The following is a 17,774-nucleotide window of genomic DNA, read 5'->3' on the forward strand; positions in this document are numbered from 1 at the left end:
TGTTAATGGATAATGGATTACTTTGTACAGTATTTAAGACGAGCAGACATTCACATGGTCTTAGCAAGTTGACAAGATACATAAGGCAACTTTTGGTGAGCTTTAACTGAAATCAATATATTCAGTATATTACTGAAACATAGAATGATGTTAGGCTTTAATAAGCTGATGCATCCATCTCCACAACAAAGATGTTTATACCTGGTGGAAATGCTTACTTGTGCAGTTTTTAGATTTGCTACTTTAATTTTCTTTCCCAATCCTAACTGTGATTAATACATATTTTCAGTGTATATGTTAAACTTCCATTCAAGTTTTGCCTGATGGCCACTTTATTTATTTATTCATTTTGTTTAGATTTTACCATTTAACTTTCAGTGAATTACTTCATTTACAATTTTATGGGAAAAGTGACCTCACTATGTAAATACCATGTATTCTCTACTATATTACCAAAAAAAAAAAAATAATAAAAACAAGGGATTCAAAGTGAAAAATTACTTGTTTTATAATTAATTTTAAAATAGGATTGAATCATAAAATCAAGTCTTCTTTGATGTTGTATTTTTGGTTAAGAATATTTAAATCTTACTATTTTAAACTTGGTGATTTGAGTTTTACTCATTCTAATTTTATTTTGGCTTATCCAAAATGTGTTCTCTCAACTAGTCATATTTCTGCCACTGTTTTGCACTTTTTACTCTCATAGAGATATTACAAATGTGTATCATGCGTATCTCACACCTACTAGAGACATAAATATTTTGGCAGTATGCAAAAGGAAACAATTAATAAATTGTCATTTTTGGTATTTAAAAAAATTCTTCTATCCCTCAAATTTACCTGGTATTCCTATTGTCATTGTGTTTCTTAAAGACAGCAAAGGCTAAAATTTACAAACACAAGGTAGATATATTAGTTGTTGTTTTTTTTAATTTTAAATGTTTATTTTTTAGAGAGAGAGAGAGAGAGAGAGACAGAGTGTGAGCGGGGTGGGGCAGAGGGGGAGGAAAACACAGAATCCAAAGCAGGCCCCAGGCAATGAGCTGTCAGCACAGAGCACAACATGGGGCTCAAACCCACAAGCTGTGAGATCATGAAGTGAGCCGAAGTTGGAATCTTAACCAACTGAACCACCCAAGCACCCTGGTAGATACATTACTTGTAATTCTCAGAAAATAAATATAAGCAGATATTATTTCTATTTTACAGAAGACAAAGGGTAAGCTTAGAGATAATAACATGCCCAAGGCTACACAGTTATCTGAACAGGGATTTTAACTCTGGTGTTTCTGAAGTAAAGGCTGTTTTTCTTGCCAATACTCCATGCTGTATCAGGATCCATGTATCTCTTATTAAACAACAAATACAGGTATGGTGGCTACAACCCACCATTAAAGATTATAGTAATTACCATTCTAGAATCATACCCTTTTATATTTGAAATGGACTTTAGGAATTTTCTTCGAGCCCAACTCTCTGAAAGACATCCCTGCCAGAAGATAGTTATTTTGAAAAACCTCAATACCACAGCAATGTGATTCCATGTGCTCTGATTCCATTTTGGGGCAACTCAATATGAAGAAGAGTTATTTTCACCAAGAGAAAAGTCTGTCTCTTTGAAACATCCCATTAACTTCCTGGCTCACCCTTTAGAGTTACATAGGCTAAATTTACTTCCACTTCCTTTGTATCAGTAATTTTTAATTGGATACACACCTCCCATCTCCCCAGTCTCTTCAACTCTAATCAAAATGAAGTGGTTTCCCATCCCTTCAAAGTCTTATTCAAATGTGGAACCCAGAACTGAACATTCAACGATTGGGATCATATTACCATATATATCATAGTATTTGCTCATATTAAGTTTGGGCTAAACTCATGACTCTAAATTCATACCTTTATACTTATCTCTCTGAAATGTCTTTTTAAAAATTTTGTCAGCCCACAATTCAGTCCCTTTGAAATGACAGGAAGTTTACACATGATGGTATGGGACTGTAAAAATGACAGCACATGTTGAAACTCTGCAGTGAACTTAATAATCAATAATCAATAACTACAATTCCATAACCTTTATCTGTCAAAACATTAAAAACTCTATTACTGACAGATATAAATGTAAACAGAAATGAAGGATAGTGAAATTAATATTTATTTAGTACCCCATAATTTAAAACACTAGAAACATTGAGAATTAAGTGTTGCTATTATTTTTTAGGATAAACTAATTTTTTAATGAGAAACTAATTTGAAAAGTACTTGCCTTCTCCTTGAATAATTTACAATCCAGAGCAAGTATCTTTTCTATGACTTGCAGATTGCCACACTTTCTAAGTTTGGATCAGGTACCTTTTACCTTTTGTGCTTTCACTGTCATGAAATATCTCTGAGAATTCCTTTAAAATGAAATTTTTGCTGTTGTTGTTGTTGTTGTTTTTTGCCAGCATCACTTCCTTGGGACATTGGCTTGCTTTTTGTCACTTTCCCCAATCATGTCTTTAGGTTCCTCTCCACTTAGTTCTTGGCACTGTGTTTCCAGAGTCTCTTGAATGACAGCAGAGTCAACCACGGTGAGCCTTTCTTCTAGAACCCTATGTTTGATTCAAATTTCACTTTAAGCACTCTTATTTCTCATATATTTGATGCACTTTGATCTTTGTTGGTCAATTACCTCATTTGACTATATCTATTCTTGTAAAATGGTGCATGGGTTTATTACTGGGAGATAACAAGACAACACAATGATAAATTTTGCTCGTAGGGCTTGAGCGGAAAAAAAAAAAAAAAAAACAAAAACGTAAGCAGAGTAAGCAATCACTGACAAATTTTGCAAGAAGTGATATGATTGGTCACTGATCAACATGCACATCTGTTATTCACTTAGTGGTTTGTGGACCAAAGACCTACTAGGAAAATCTGTACTTATGTAATTAGTCATAGTTCAGACACCATCATTATCAAAACTCGAACCATAACTAGTACCATTTCATTAAACCATGGTACTACTGAAACTGTGCAAAGTGAGGGCTGACTGTGTTCTGTTGTCCAGGGGAGTGTTATTTCTGTATGTCCATCTCCAAATGCGGAGCACGGCAGGATCAGGTATGGAGTTCCCTGATGTTTCACAAATCTCCATTCTCCAAATAAAGATCAGTGCAAACAAATGTCCCATTTTAGTTTCTAAGAAAGAAAAGTATGCCAATTTCTCAAATAGAGATATCTGATCAATCTAAATTAAAAGGGAAAGGCAATTATTCTGGCAACTTTTAGTGAAACCATGCATAGTACAAGATTACCCGCCTTTTAAATGCTTCCATACACATACAAAATAATTTTAGATTTTTTAAAAAAATTTTTTTTAACGTTTATTTATTTTTGAGACAGAGAGAGACAGAGCATGAACAGGGGAGGGGCAGAGAGAGAGGGAGACACAGAATCTGAAACAGGCTCCAGGCTCTGAGCTGTCAGCACAGAGCCCGACGCAGGGACCGCGAGATCGTGACCTGAGCCGAAGTCGGCGGCTTAACCGACTGAGCCACCCAGGCGCCCCAAAATAATTTTAGATTTTGAGAATCACTGATATCAATCTTATGGTTATGGTTTCCAAGATCTACATTTTGAAAATTACAAATAATATGCTCTTTCTCATCTCTAATTCTCTCTGAATACTAAGCCCTGCTAAGCCTCTTGAGAATTACCTTGAGAATGTCATTCTTTGAGTCTTTACTTACTTTGTAAAGTTGCATAATATGCATGCTCAGGTATTCATATTACGTCATTAAAACTACTAAATAAAACTAGGTATATGAAATCACTTCACAAACTACAAAGTACTATATAAGGTGAAGGTGTAAATTTCCTAATGTGAATTCTTCCAGAATTAGGGAATTGGATACGTTTAAAGCATTCAGGGACACTTATTCTTCACCTATCAGGAGATGCAGTTTCATTTTATCCATGTTTATTCTGCTTTTTCTTGTGTAAATATCAGTCCCTTTGATGGAGAAAATGGAAGCAAAATAGAAGGTAAGGACTCTGCTTTCTTTGTTCACCCTTTAATATTATACACTCTGTCTGAAACAGTGAAACTATGATGTTCCAAAAATAGCCTAAAATTTTATTTCTTGCCCTAAGTTTATTTTGAAATCTTCAGCATTTTCTGCACTTTAATTTTCTTTCCACTAACAAGTGTGTCACAGGCTTTGTTTTAAAATTTTCTCCTAATACACACACTAACACACACACACACACAAATGCACACCATTCTCATCAGTGAACTCCCTTTACTTCAGACTTGCCTTCTCTCATGAATTATATTTCTTTTCAAGGGCTCTCACCAGGAACACTATACTTGTTCAAAAGTAGCTGTGTTTATTAGCAAGCATCTGGAGCGATCTGCACTGGGTTACCTTCTAGATTCTCTCTTCAGTAAGTGGAGTCTGAAGTCAAATAAACCCTGGCTTTTACAGGTCCAGTGATACTGAAGCACTATAATATCCTGCATTTCACTGTACATTTAACAGAGCCACCAGGGGATGACTTCCTTCCTTAATGTTCTAGATTAGAAAACTTTTCTCCTCCTTATTGTATGAAGGACATCACTTCTCAGCTTGACCTCCTTAATGGATATTGGACCAGATTCCAAAATGCCAGCTGAATGTTACAGACTCACAAAAAGTCAAGATGGTGGCAAGTGTCTTGTATTAAATATCTCTGAATTAAAGTTACCGTGATGTCCTTGGTTCTCATGGAGGAGGACAGGCTAAAACTGGAAGGAGACAAATTTAAAATGTAACAAGCAGAAATATTTTCAATTTAATCTCTATGTCTGTTCAAAATATGCCCCCTTTTGAGGCAGAAAGGACGGGTCTGTGACATGGTTTCGGCCATGCCCAACAGAGTATGGCAGAATCAATTAAATGTGCTGACGTGCAGCACAATGCTCAACTGGTCTTAGTCCTGAAGTGCTACTACTACAGGAACCACAGAGCCCCTCACAACCAAGGAAAGAGTTCTGATATCCATTAGAAACATAATTTTAAAAATTTATGATCCACTGGAAGTGACCAGAAAAAAATACTTTTCTTTTTCTTTTTTTCTTTTTTTCAACATAATACTTAATTTCATTTTTTTTTAATTTAGATCCAAATTAGTTAGCATATACTGCAACAATGATTTCAGTAGATTCCTAATGCCCCTTACCCATTTAGCCCATCCCCCCTCCCGCAACCCCTCCAGTAACCCTGAGTTTGTTCTCCATATTTATGAGTCTCTTATGCTTTGTCCCCCTCCCTGTTTTCATATTATTTTTGTTTCCCTTCCCTTATGTTCATCTGTTTTGTCTCTTAAAGTCCTCATATGAGTGAAGTCATATGTTATTTGTCTTTCTCTGACTAATTTCACTTAGCATAATACACTCCAGTTCCATCCACGTAGTTGAAAATGTCAAGATTTCATTCTTTTTGATTGCTAAGCAATACTCCATTGTACAAATATATATACCTGAGGAGAATATATCACCTGCTGCCCCACTAGACTGTGCACACCTTCAACTCTGTATCCCAGGTACGAGAGTATGACTGTCTCACAGTAAGGAACTAACCCAATGTACGTTTGTAGAGTGAAAGAGCAAGTACGTATGTGACTGTAAAAATAAAAAGTAAAGCTGTTTTAATTGAATAATTTAAACATATATAATGCCTTGTTTCCATTGTACAGTTTTTAATCAAAATTTAAATTTTCCCCCAACTCATAGATAGTGATTAAAATCTGCATAGTAGACGACCAGTAAGGAAATCAAGAACCTCAACTATTTTCGCTGCATATTTTAATCTGATGTTAAAGGGGATTATAGTTAGGCCAAAACCTTTAACTGTAAGGGTTAATTTGCAATATAATTCACTCTCATATAAATTATAATATTTAAGTGGTAATTTGTAGAAAAAATTACACTTGATCAAAATCTGTAATTTTGAGTTAGGGACTGCTGCAAATGTAATCCTAAACATTTATAATCATAATCAGTTTTCCAATTTCTTATTTCATCTTTGGCATTTATTTCATCAATGGTACAAAGTCTTCTGGAAGCTGTACATTTTTAAATGTCTTTATTCATTATTATTACTAGAACCACCATGTTTCCCAGAAAATAAAGTTCAACTTTTATTTGCACATAAAAATTACTACTGCAGAGTACTTTTTCCTCAATATTAATTCTTCTTTTAAATGGTTATGACTAACTTGCACGGGCACTTTGAAAAGAAGGGACAGACAATTGGTTCAGTTATTATTAGTATATAGCTATGGAAGCTTCTCTAACTTCCCTTCACTTCCCGGGCAGGCATATTTAACAATACGATACAGTGTGGAGAAGGTAATTAGTAGGATGTATACTTATGGATGGAAAAATACAGGATTGTATATGAAAATTTCTAAACATGTGCCATAATAGTTGTTTTTAGAGTTGTAATGGCTCATGGCCACATTCAATTCTGACTACTTCATGCAGCTGGTAATGTTGGCTATGGTAATCTCACAGAAACCTGTTGTCTCTAAATTTTGAAAATATTGGTGCCAAAATAAGAAGAACAGGAACTTGGATTTATTAAATACAATTCAGGTCCATATCATCAAATAAAATAGCACAAAATATGACCAGCAAACTCATACTTATCTGCGTAATCTTGACTGAAAAAAAGATTCCCCTATTCCCACATTTTCAGGCTTCCTAGGAAAGACCCAATTTATGCCTTTTGTTCTGACGTAATTATTAATAAAATTCCTTTGAATTCAAAAACATGTCACTGATTGGTCATACACTGTATGATCACCTAATAAGCCTCCTTGTAAATGCAGCACTCAATTCCAGAAATGATGTGGTACAAGTAGAAGGAGACACCAACTTAGTCATTTCCATTAAATACATATTTTTGCTTAGATTGCTTCAGATTCTCGGGAAGCTAGTTTGCAATCATTATACAGTTAAGCATCTGTGCATCTAATAGAAATCAAGTAGAAAAACTGTTTTGTATCTTAGCTTAAAGCTCCTATAACATGACTACCACACCTTTTAGCTTATCAGCATATTTGGGGAGAATGGATTATTTCTACATCTCTGAAAGAATCATTCAAAGGCAGAAAAATCTGGTGAGAACTTTCAGGTGATTACCTAAAATTCTAAATTATATCTTATAAAATGAAATTTTACAATTTTACTTTTGGTTGTTCTGTTTCAGAAATTCATGGCATTTCTTGGCACTCTTCTAGGAAGTACATTTCATTTCATACCCCACCCATATTTCCCATTACCTTCACCCTGACTCCATTCCTGTTTCACATAATAATTTGCATAGTTGGGGCACCTGGGGGGCTCAGTGGGTTAAGCCTCCGACTTCGGCTCAGGTCATGATCTCGCAGTTCATGAGTTCAAGCCCCACGTTGGGCTCTGTGCTGACAGTTCAGAGCCTGGAGCCTCCTTTGGGGTCTGTGTCTCCCTCTCTCTCTCTGCCCCTCCCCTGCTCATGCTCTGTCTCTCTCTCTCTCTCTCTCTCTATCTCTCTCAAAAATTAATTTAAAAAATTTGAAAATTTAAAAAATTTTGCATAGTTAACCAGTAGTTAGTGACCTCTTCATTTTAATAAACAAGTTGTAGTGTATAACTATGAATTCATCATTTATAGTTTATAATTGTTTTTCAGGACATGTTTCAACACAACAGCATTTCAAAGCAACAGCATGATCCAAGTGTTTATTTTAACATTATACATATAGAGTAGAAATAATGAACATAAGTTAGCATGCCATCAGCAGTGCTCTTGAGGGAAGGGAAAGAGTACCATTTGAGGGCTGGATCTGTTTGCTTAGAGGGTAACGTTTGTTGAGACGAATAAATCCAAGTGAAAAAACTGAGAACACATCTTTATCAAATGTACGAGCACTGAAATCATCTCTCTCTTTTTCTCTCTTCTAATTAAGTCTTATTAAGAACTCTTTCACTGAATGAAATATTAGTTGGAAGCTTAAGTGTTACCCCATGTAAAAGAGGAGATGTTCTAGGAAGAAAGGCAGGGAAAGAATATCAATGTCAGCAACCATCACTCTCTCTCCCTCCTAAATGCTGTCCACTCCTCACTGGGATTAAAATAACACAGAGGGGAAAGACAAGAAAGAAGAAAACTTGGTTCAGCTCTCTATAGTATGTTAGTTATAATAATTTATGGTATGGGGAAACAAAGAAAAAGTCTTTGATTCATTTAAAAGACTAGGACTTCAAAAAATAAAATCTGCAGCTGCTATACATAGACACCAAAAGAAACTCTCTGATTAAGAGTATTAACGATAAGGAAAATGTTGCCCTGACTCATCTTTTCTGATTTATATGTTTAAATTCAAATGACTTCAAATTAGACATTAACTGATAGCAGGTTTGTTTGTTACTAAATATAGTAACTCAACTAATTTTGAGTGGATCTTTCTGCTATCTGTGCTAACAGGTGCACAGAAGAGAAAATGAAATGGATTAAACACCATTTTAGGAACATCTGCATAGGATACTTAACTTGTATTCCTCACAAAGTAGTATGATTGCCTTTTATCTTCATTTCCAATTTTTGTTATGATCTTTGGTATAAAAATCACATATGCAACACACCTATTTAAAGCTGTGTTACATACGGGGTATTTATAGTTGGCAACTTCCAGTGACAGTATTCATGGCAAAGATTTTCCATGTTGAAAAGGGTTTACTAACAATTTCCAAATGTATTTTCAGTATGAAGAGCTTGCTCTGGGCCTTTCTGATACTTTTTTTCCTTTTTTTTCCTATTAATAATATTGATTTACACAATGGGAACATTCCTAAGTCAACTAAAAAAAATACCTCCATACACACCTGAAAATTAGTCCTTATGGTAGAGACATGCTGTCTGATTGGGGAATAATTTATATAAGACACTATAATTCTGGAACTAGATAACTCACAAGCTTCATCCTAATCTACTTAAAGAAACGTGGTAAATTTAGCAGATGTTTGAACAGTGTAACAGGTTCAAAATGAGAAGGAAGACCACTATAAGTAGGCACTTGATGTTGTTACTTTAATGACTCACTTGGTAGTGGTTATTGATTTCATTTCCATACTAGTGTTCTACATATAGTATTGTAATGTTTAGATTATGTAATTGTGGGGAACTCCACTGATGTCCCACTTTTCTCACCAAAGTATAAAAAACTACAACCGCTTCTTGCCCATTTAAATATACTCCCCTGGATTTTACACTGCATGGTAAAGGAGGCTACCAGCATTCTCCAAATGAACTGCTTCTGAACACATGAGTTTGAGGTTGTCAGAAGACTATCAGGACACGGAAATATGTTAGTTGTAGTTGACACCTTAGTGTTTCTGCCAAGAACATCAAAAACACATTAATCAGGATAAGCACTCAGATGTTTCCCTGAATTTCTTCTGTAGCATTAGCTCTTAATGTCAATTAGTAAAGCAAGAAATACATGCTAGAAGGAACATAAAAGAACTGAGAGAACAAATTTTAATACTAGCTAATAATCAAATTGACCTCCAGAATGTGACGTATCCAAATTATCAGAACTAAAATGAGATATAGATTCCTAACATGGAGAAAAGCTAAATTAATTATGACTCCAAGACCAAGCTCCTCAGCGTGCTTATGAGAACTCATGCTCTTAGAGCTCTCTTGCTTTTCCTTGGTTCGGCATTTCTCTTTGCCACTTTGGTAGGAGATGGGCTCAGCATTTTCTGAATGCTGAACCCTGTCTTTTTCTTCTTTTCCTAATTCATTCTTCAGACTCTTCCATCATCGTCTCTGGTGCTAAGTAGCATTGCAAAGCTAATAATGTCCATATGTTTATATTTGTGCCCAATGCACCATCCCACAGCAAATTCCACTGGGACGACTCCAGCTATTATCCAGAAAATGCATTCCTATCAACTTATCTTGCCCTAAAAAATACCTCTTCTCTGCAACATTGTTATATCTGCTGGTGCCATTTTTTAGGCTAAAAATCTTGGAACAACCTTTGACGGTTCTCTCTTTCAATACTCATATAAATATTCCTTATATAAAAATATTCATAAGTTTTTTGTTCTTCTCCATTCCAGACCCTGCTACCTGCAAGTCTGCACTAAGAACCTCTTGTTTCTACCTTCTCCTTATAAAGATTAATCCCACTAAAAGAAAACAACATTGTGAAAACAACAGTTATGAGTAAATGACTTTTTCCAGAAACTTCAATGGCTTCCCAATGTCATTCTAAGTCCACATTCTGATAATATAGTGGCATCTTACTTTTCCTCCCTTATTTAAAAAGTTGGTATTCAGTAGTAATATCATTTGTATTCCTGGGGTAATTTAGGAAAAAAAGATGACTGTATATAACTGCTATGTAAATATAAATGTACATTTTTTATTTATCCTTATTGCATTTAATGTTGTTAGAGTTGAACTCATTGCTCCCGCTTGTCAAAGTCATTTTGAATCTATACTAGGATACTGAATTTAAACTAAGCTCTCTCTTTTTAACTATACTAAGCTTTTAAGTGCTTATTTTATTGCCTGTAACTTGTTAAAGGTTTATTAAGTAGTCATTATTTTATTTAACATTTAGACTATCTTATTTGTGTCCAGTGGTCCTCTTCCCCTTCCACTGTCCTGCTATTGTTCCTCCTCCCTAATTCTCAAAACTAAGGAAGCAGTTGATGTGGTGTTTACTCTTGTATATTATTTTGTTAGCATTATGTTAGCATTGTTAGCATGAGAGTGTTTCCCTACAATGAGATGTTTGCCTTTTAATATTTTCATTTCTAAAACTGTAATGAAAATATTTATTTCTTAATAAAGGAATTCTAGGCATCAGAGAACAAGTGAGGAAATATTCTTTTGGCCAAAATATAGAAAGGCCAGATTCCTATGAGGACTTTTGATAAGTCAATTCCTAAAATAGTATTTGTTTAGTGTTTTGAGGGAAATTAGTTTGAAGGAGGTAAACAAATTAACAACTGAAATGCCTACAATTTATTAAACTGATATGTTCCTGGTGTGTGCATCATATACTTTTAAAAAATGTACTTCTAATATACTTAAAGATAGAAATTGTTCTCATTTTACAGGTGAGAAAAACAAAGGATTAGGGAAGTTAATTAATTTTATACAAGGTCACAGGGCTAGATAGGCTGAGCAAGATCTGAACTTATGTCTTACTGACTCTTAAGTTCATGCTATTAACCATGGTGTTATATAGTGCTTTGATCTGTACTTACCACAGGACTCTTACTTGCACTGGGCAAAAGAATATAGAAACATGTAAGTGCTGCGGGGCAGGGAAACATGGGGAGTTGATAATCTATGGGTTTATAGTTTCAGATTGCAAGATTAAAAAGGTCTAGAGATGGGAATGCAAGCTGGTACGGCCGCTCTGGAAAACAGTGTGGAGGTTCCTCAAAAAATTAAAAATAGATCTACCCTATGACCCAGCAATAGCACTGCTAGGAATTTACCCAAGGGACACAGGAGTGCTGAGGCATAGGGGCACTTGTACCCCAATGCTTATAGCAGCACTCTCAACAATAGCCAAATTATGGAAAGAGCCTAAATGTCCATCAACTGATGAATGGATAAAGAAATTGTGGTTTACATACACAATGGAATACTACATGGCAATGAGAAAGAATGAAATATGGCCTTTTGTAGTGATGTGGATGGAACTAGAGAGTGTGATGCTAAGTGAAATAAGTCATACAGAGAAAGACAGATACCATATGTTTTCACACTTACGTGGATCCTGAGAAACTTATCAGAAGACCAAGGTGAGGGGAAGGAAAAAAAAAAAGGTTAGAAAGGGAGGGAGCCAAAACATAAGAGACTCTTAAAAACGAGAACAAACTGAGGGTTGATGGGGGGGTGGGAGGGAGGGGAGCGTGGGTGATGGGTATTGAGAAGGGCACCTGTTGGGATGAGCACTGGGTGTTGTATGGAAACCAATTTGACAATAAATTTAATATTAAAAATAAATAAATAAATAAATAAATAAATAAATAAATAATAAAAAGCATTGGAAACTAACATTGGTTGAGTGGCTAATGGCCAAGGCATTTTACATATAAAAACAGCCACTGAATTATCAACAATAGTCAAATTATGGAAAGAGCCCAAATGTACATCAACTGATGAATGGATAAAGAAGATGTAGCCATATATATACATATATATATATATATATATATATATATGAATAGTTTTAAATATATATGAAGTTTTATATTATATATATATAGGAATATTACTCAGCCATCAAAAAGAATGATATCTTGCCATTCACAACAACATGGATGTAGCTAGAATGTATTATGCTAAGTGAAATAAATCAGTAAGAGAAAGACAAATACCATGATTTCACTCACATTTGGAACTGAAGAAACAAAACAGATGAATATAGGGGAAGGAAGAAAGAAAAGAGAGAGAGGGAGGCAAACCATAAGAGACTATTAACTATAGAGAACAAACTAAGGGTGGGTGGTGGGGAGATGGGCAGGGGAATGGGCTAAATGGGTGATAGGTATTAATGAGGGCATTTGTGATGAGCACTGGGTGTTATATGTAAGTGATGAATCACTAAATTCTACTTCTGACACCAATATTAAATTATATGTTAACTAACTAGAATTTAAATAAAAACTTGGAAAAAAAGAAAAAGAAATAAAATATACAAAGAATTCTTAAAACTCAACAATAAGAAAATTAACCACCCAATTATAAAATGAGTTGGTCTATAGATAGCAAATAAACATTTGAAAAGATGCTTTATATCATATGTCGTTAGGGAAATGCAAATTAAGACAACAATGAAATACCACTACACACCTATTAAGATAGCTAAAATCCAAAACACTGACAACATTAAATGTTGACAAGGATATGGAGCAAGAATTCTCATTCATTGCTGGTGGGAATGCAAAATGATACAGATACTTTGGAACACAATTTGGCAGTTTCTTACAAAACTAAACAGATTGTACCATGTGATTCAACAATCATACTCCTTGGTATTTATCCAAATGCACCGAGAACTTTCACACAGAAAAAAACCTGCACGTGAATGATTATAGCAGCTTTATTCATAATTTCTAAAACTCGGAAGCAACCAAGATGTCTTTCAATAGATGAATGGATAGAAAACTGTTGTGCATCCATACAATGGAATATAATTCAGCCATAAAAAGAAATGAGCTAGGAAGCCACGAAAGAGACAAGGAAGAATCTCAATTGCATAGCACAAAGTCAAAGATGCCCATTTGAAAAGGCTACAAGGAGGATGTTTACAACTATATGACATCCTATAAAAGGGAGAATTATGCAGGTAGTAAAAAGATCAAAGATTCAGAAGGAGAAAAGAATGGATGAAGAGGTGAAGCACAGGGTAATTTTAAGGCAGTGAAACTATTCTTTATGACACTATACGGGTGGATACATTATCGTCATACCTTTATCAAAACCCTCAGAATGTACAACACAGAGTGAACCTTAATGCAACCTATGAACTTTGGTTAATACCATTGTATTGATATTGGCCCATCAGTTGTAACAAATGTACCACACTAATGCAAGATGTTAATAGCAGAGGCACTGGGATGGGTGGTGGGAGGGAGTATGAGAAGTTATAATGGAACTCTCTGTACTTTCTGCTCAATTTTTCTGTAAACCTAAAACTTAAAAAAATAAAGCCTAATAACTTTTGTAAAAGTAAAAAAAAATAATAGAAAATACAGCCATTTATGTCTCTTGTCATAAATTGAGAACTAAAGCAACACATATCACAAAGCTCTTCCACCCTTGTAGGTAGACACCATTGCGTGTCTCTCTAGAATGCTTCCCGACGCTCATTTTATCCCTTTAGAGAACACTTGTTCACTTCAAATGGTCCTGGTGGGACTGTGAACCAAAGTGTGTGCCCCAAACCTACCCTAGGCCACAAGTGAGCACGTATATGACATAGTTGGGGTAATCAGAGTCTTTCCCATATCTTCTGTGTTGGAACTACAGCAACGTTTCTCTTATCCTTTTTGCTAATAGGAGTCTGTGGCTCCGAGTGTCGAGGCTTTCTGCTCTGTACAGCATGGAAGAACAGGGCTAACAAGATAAGAGAAACAGAGACAAGTAGAGCCAAAAGAGAAATAGAACGAGAGTGACAGAATCTCATGAAAAAGTATTAGTCCCAGATCTAGGCATGCCTGAGGGTAGAGACTTACAAATTCCTTTTAAATTTTTAGTAGCCTAGTTTGAGTTGGGTTTTCTTCATAGGTACCTTAAAGAGTCCTAACTAAATCACCTCCTTTTCTGGAAACTCTCCTAAATTTCTCATTTCTCTCTTCTGGCTACATACCAGGTGGATTCATTTTCATAATTTCCCTAACCTTAATGTAAGCAATCTATCTCTTTCCTTCACTTAGAAGTTCCAGGATTCACAAACTATGATTTATAGCATTTGTTGTGTTATTTGGGGCTTTTTTTGATAGCCTCAGGTGCCATAACCTTCCTTACCTGACATCTTGAAAAGTACCTCTAAATATAATGACATTACAAATTATATTTCTGGCCAAGATGTGCTTCTTCACCTCATTTGAATGTTAATCGGTGAAAAGCACACACGTCAGTTTGAAAATATACTCTAAAGTCTAAAAGGCACTGTTCCTGTCACTGTGACCCTGCTTATTATCTTTTATATCACCTAACATTTATCATTATCCTTATCTAATATAAATGGAATAACATTATGTTTCAGTGAAATTCCCCTGGAAGAACAAGCTGAAATAGTCCTTTGTTTTCAATATTATACGATTCTGCCCTGTCTTTATAAATACAAGGACACATTCATTAAACTTTGGCTGTTAAGGAAAGTCATACAAAATAAAAGTAAATTTATTCAATATTATGTATAACTGCATTTAAAGGTAATACCCATGTATCAATATATTCACTTATAATGTCAAATATAGTATTCCAAGTTTGGTTAACAAACCATGCTTTTAGCACTCTGCTTAGAAATTTAATAAAACTTTCAGGACTATTAAATCTCTCCACATTTATTTTTAATCTCTATGTATACAGCACAGTGGCCTATCATGAACTGCAATAACATTTGTTACAACTGACCCTAAAGAATGAGCTAGTTTAAGGTTGCTTAGTGGTGACAGAAGACAGTGAGAGTCCATTATAATGACAGGCACTTTCACAAGGAGGCTTTAAATACCATGCTTGCAAAAAATAAGTCCCACTGCTTTAGCAGAGTAGGTCATAGAACTTTAAAGAAACAAAATGACAGACTAGTAAAAGACCAAAGGTATAGCATTGAATGAAAAATTCAAAAAGCAGTGGCAACATGAACTTAGTCATAATAATAAAGGAAGCTTCAGAGCAAAAACATAGAGGTGTAAAATGAAAATCTTGCTGGGTGTCAGCAATGAAATGCTGCACATATCTTGTAAAGCTGCACTGGGCCAGTTTCATTGCCAAATTAGCTGACACGTCTGCCTTAATCATGCAATTTATACATTTGAACTCATTTTAGAATTAGTCTCACAGTTATGTACTTGTGGAGTTCTTTTAGGTTAAGGAGATGTTTGCTCTTGAGGGTTATTAATCATTTTTGTCTTTTCCTGATAACAATTCCTAATAAGGATATGTTATAAGAAGCTTGAAGAACAAGGATTTTTCAGCCTTCTCTTTTGCTAGTATAGGACACTATAACTGATTATGTCATTTTACACATCATAGACATCACATTTTTGTGAATTATTTTGATAATTTTCTAATGTTGAGAATCAAATGTCTTCAGGAAAGGAAATATTTTCTTTTTCTAATTTGCACATGGGCACTCTAATTTTTTTTTAATGTTTATTTATTTTTGACAGAGAGAGAGAGAGAGAGAGACAGAACATGAACTGGGGAGGGACAGAGAGAGACACACACACACAGAATCCGAAGCAGGCTCCAGGCTCTGAGCTGTCAGCACAGAGCCTGACGAGGGGCTCGAACTCACAGACTGTGAGATCATGACTTGAGCCGAAGTCGGACGCTCAACCAACTGAGCCACCCAGGCACCCCTTTATTTTTTTAATTTTTTTAATGTTTATTTATTTTTGACAGAGAGAGAGAGAGAGAGAGAGAGAGAGAGAGAGAGAGAGAGAGAGCATGAGTGGAGGAGGGGCAGAGAGAGAGCACATGGGCACTCTAGAGGTTAACAGTGGCCCAGTGCAAGTGGGTTTATAGTAATAATATGAATGATAACTGAAAGGCAGCTCAGTGGAATGTAGGCTGTAGATTCAGACTCCCTGGTTTTATTGCTAATCTGCTGTGGCATTTTCATCATACTACTACTTTACAGCAGTTTCCTCATTTGTAAAACAAGACCAATAACAGTACCTACTTTACTGGATCATGGTGATGATTAAATGAGTTAATGAATGTGAAGTTTCCAAAAGTTGCCAGCTATCATCACCATTAACTAACTTCTACCTAAAACTTTCATTCACAATGTGCCAGAGGCCATGCCAGGTGCTTTCTACGGTATTTTCAAATACTACCCAAAGGTAAAGGAAAGAGGTCACAGAAGTTAATTAACTTATCCAAGCTAAAAGGTGACTTCAGTACCCTTTGGATTCCATAGTGCTAATCCTGAAATCAATCAATCAATCAATCAATCATTCATTCTAGATATGTTCATAAAAAATAGTTATGAGGGTCATGGAGTAGGTACTAGGCTAATTACAATGCAAGGTAATAAGTGATTAATTAAAGATCTAAGAGGGGCTCCTGGGTGGTTCAATCAGTTAAGCATCTGACTTCAGGGCAGGTAATGATCTCATGTCCGTGAGTTCGAGCACCACGTTGGGCTCAAACCACTGACCGCTGACTGCTGACAGTTCTGAGCCTGGAGCCTGCTTTGGATTCTGTGTCTCCCTCTCTCTCTCTCCCCGTTCCCTGCTAGTGCTCTGTCTCTCTCTCCCTCTCAAATATGGATGAACATTAACAACAAAAAATCTAAGAAAGGTGATGTCGGAGGAGGAACTCAACCAGCACAGCAGCGGGCAGATAAAAGGTCATAGAGGAGATAGTTTGGGAGGAAGTAAGGTTGGAGGACTTCCAACAAGCATGGAGTCCAACATTTTATGGTTCCCAAGTCAATGCTATTCATAGTCCTCTTCCTCTCAACTCCTGTCTCTGGCCTGAGTGACTCATCCGGTTTGTGAGTGTTAGGACACTAAAGGATAATCACTAGAGTGAATTAAGACAGGTTTCATCTACACTCGATAAACAGTATACTACTGCTTCAAGAAGGATTGGGTAGGAAGCACCTGGCTGGCTCAGTTGGCAGAGCATGATACTCTTGCTCTCGGGTTTGTGAGTTTGAGCCCTACATTGGATGTAGAGATTACATAACAAAAAATAATAATGATGATGAAGGGCGGGTAGGAAGATGTGCATGAATCCACACAAACATTTTCCACTTTTGATGGATGAACTCAGAAAATATAAATACTGTGTACCTGAAGAATGCTTCATTCTTTATTAAGTACTTTGACATTTATTTATATTATTTCCCATGAGTTTACATTTTATTGTACGCATTTGGCATATGAGGAAATTGACACAGTCAAGCTGAGAAATGTCAGAGTTTAGATTTGAACCTGGATTTTCCAACTCTAAATTTTGTGTTGTTCCTATCACATGTTATTGCTTCCC

At 35.6% G+C, this 17,774-nt stretch overlaps 1 protein-coding gene across 1 annotated transcript in view; it reads right to left on the reverse strand.

Annotated features, from left to right (window-relative positions):
* MAGI2 (membrane associated guanylate kinase, WW and PDZ domain containing 2) overlaps window positions 1-17,774 on the reverse strand; it is a 1,321,708-nt gene that overhangs the window by 1,007,140 nt on the left and 296,794 nt on the right. The gene's annotated exons all lie outside the window — the stretch shown is intronic.

Source organism: Panthera tigris, chromosome A2 (assembly GCF_018350195.1).
Source record: "Panthera tigris isolate Pti1 chromosome A2, P.tigris_Pti1_mat1.1, whole genome shotgun sequence".
Taxonomy (NCBI): domain Eukaryota; kingdom Metazoa; phylum Chordata; class Mammalia; order Carnivora; family Felidae; genus Panthera; species Panthera tigris.